Source organism: Populus euphratica, unplaced genomic scaffold (genome assembly GCF_000495115.2).
Source record: "Populus euphratica unplaced genomic scaffold, PopEup_1.0 scaffold23.1, whole genome shotgun sequence".
Classification (NCBI taxonomy): domain Eukaryota; kingdom Viridiplantae; phylum Streptophyta; class Magnoliopsida; order Malpighiales; family Salicaceae; genus Populus; species Populus euphratica.
Window position 1 is genome coordinate 320246 of NW_011499892.1, and position 2945 is coordinate 323190.

Consider the following 2945-nt stretch of genomic DNA (forward strand, 5'->3'; position numbering starts at 1 on the left):
AATATATTTTTAAATAAAAATAATTTAAAAAATAACTACAAAATATAATTCTTTTTAAGAATGAATAAGAATACAAATCAAGCTGTGAATTGGCGACCTAGCGCGTCTAGGCTCTCTCTTTGCCCAATGTATTGGATTTGTAGTCACCCCCTTAGCCTCAAGCGGATTCCTGTATCTGATTTGTCTGATTAATGTTATATGCTTTGTTAGTCAATCAAAAAAATAAAAATAAATAAGCAAGACTTTGCATTCGTCAAGGTACATACAAATTTAAAGTTATTTATAAGCATTTAATTAGATAGATATTCCTTATATTTTTAGAGGGATGTCTATAAATATGATATATATTATTTTTTAAAGTATTTTTAATTTTAAAATATATTAAAATAATATTTTTAAAATTTATTTTTACATCAAGCAATTCGATTCAATTAATTATAAGCAATTAACTTGGTTTTTTAACTATTTAATTAATATTTTACATTAGAAAGATTAACTAATTTATTTTGATAATTTATAGGGATTTAATTATAATTAACTTAACAATATTTTTTATTTCTTTATTACCATAATACTAGTATTGTGTGTGATGTTTTTTTATTAATATGAGCCTTTAAATTAATTTGTATGTATTTTAATTAATTTTAAATGTTTTAAAAGTAATAATCAATAAGTTTTTGATAAACCTAAAAGAACTCAAACTTATTATTAAAGTAAATTTAAAATATAATACATTAAACTATTCACAATTTTATTTTTTATGGGAGGTGGGGACTTGGGTGGGTATAAATCTTCAAGAAGTGCAGAGAAGTTGATGGTTATAAGATGGAATCTTATGCAGCACAATGACGAACACAACATACATGAACCAGAGCCTTACATCATGTTTCATGTGGTTAAGTTTTTCCTTGCCGTACTTCGTCGGAAAAATGGCATCACTCGAGCAAGACAAAGCACGGATGAGGAAACATCATTTTCAGAGCAATTTCCTCCAGAAATATGTTGACGCTGTGTGTGCGAATGATTGGCCTACCTTGTGTCATGTCAACCTCTTTCTGTCGTGGATCACCATGATTCATTTCCGGTCGACAACGAGCTGGTTCGAGATGCCATTTTCCCGCAATTTTTAGTTACCAGCAGCCTCCCGTAGCAGTCAATTCTATGATTTTTTTAAGGGAAAAAAAAAGAAGTAGCAGTCAATTTTATTTCGGTGCTCCCAGCTGGCCACGGTGATCTTTGAGTATTTACTTAACATTTTAGTAGTTTTTATTGCTGTAGTTTAGAAAAATATGTTTAGTTAAAATTAATTTGAAATGTATTTTTATAAGTAAAATAAATAAAAACAAATTTCCATGAATAAAAAATATAGTTTATAAACTAATGGTTTCATTTTACATTGTCGAGCAAAAAAACAAAGGTTAACATAATACAAAATAAATAGTTATTAAAAGTGTTTGTTTGGAATTAAGGTGCAACTTAAAAAAAATTTGGTGGTTTTAGATTGTTTTGAAACTTAAAAATTCTTCTAAAAAGATAAAAAAAAATATAATTTAAGTATATTTTTAAATTAAAAAATTAATTTTTATTATACCCTTAAATACGCTGTAATTACAAAGAAGGAAGGGAAACCCTAGGCCCCACGGTGGAGAAAAGGGCAGGATATTGAAATGGATAATGGATAGACAAGAGAGAATGGAATGGAACTAGGCGTGCATGGGGAAGCATGGAGGAGGTTTAGAGGAATATTTGGGGATTTGGTGAGGAAGTGCGTGCAATTAGGCAAATACTTTGAACCCACTAATAATTTTACCCACCGAAGGTCATACCTCTTTTTGCTCTCGAATTCAAAATGGTGAGCTATTGGGCGAAAAGAGCCCATGAGAGTATGAAGTACCTTTCATCATTATTTCGAATACTCATGCATTCGAATGGTTTCTTCCCATCCAATTCACCAACTCCCATCATCAAATAGGATAGCACGGTATTTTATGATAGGATCCTGGCAAACCTTATCCATAATTGCTTGTTTTTGCTGTTCGGATTATTTTTAAAAAAACATTTTTTATTTAAAAACTATTAAATTAATTTTTTAGAAGTTTTTCAATAATTTTAATATATTAATGTTAAAAAATTTAAATTAAATTAGTTATTTTAATATATTTTTAATTACCAAATATTTTTACAAAATCATTAGTTACCAGCATGTACTTTATCCCTAGAGTGCCGCATTTCAAAAAAAAAAATATTATTCTAAGTATATTTGGAAACAGCAATATAAATTATAATATATTAAAATAAAAATATGTTTTTACTAAAAAAAATTTATGTTTTTAGGTGGTTTTGGTGTTCTGATTTTAAAAATAATTTTTTAAAAAATAATATATATATATATATATATATATTATTTTGATACATTTTTAAATAAAAAATACTTTAAACCATAACATTACTACAATTTAAAACTAGCTATAATCCTTAATATTTGGACATTTTTTAACTGGGTCTTGCTATCCATTTATAATAGCGATTCTGTAAAATTTGTCAAAACCGTGCTGTTTTGCTGCATAAAAGACAGACGCAGGTTAAATGAAAAATATCAGCAGATCCCAACAGAAGGACCTGATGGAGAAATGCCAAAAAGCAAAGGGCCAAATTGATTAGATATTCGTTTTTTGTGACAATATCAAGAATTTGGTACTAATTTAGCGACAAAATTAAGGTTTCTTCTATTAAAATCTCAACGTTCTCGAATTTTAATAGTTGAAAACTAGTAAATCGAAGTATCTGTGGCTCGATGGAAATTGTCAAGATGCAGTGTTGATGAAGGTTCCGAGGGTCTGAGCAGAGAGCATTGGGAAGCTGCATACTTCTGTGGAGCAAGCCAGAGCTTGCTTGCTGTGCCATCATAATTTTGCCCTTAAAAGAAGCCTCAAGTCTAGAAGCCA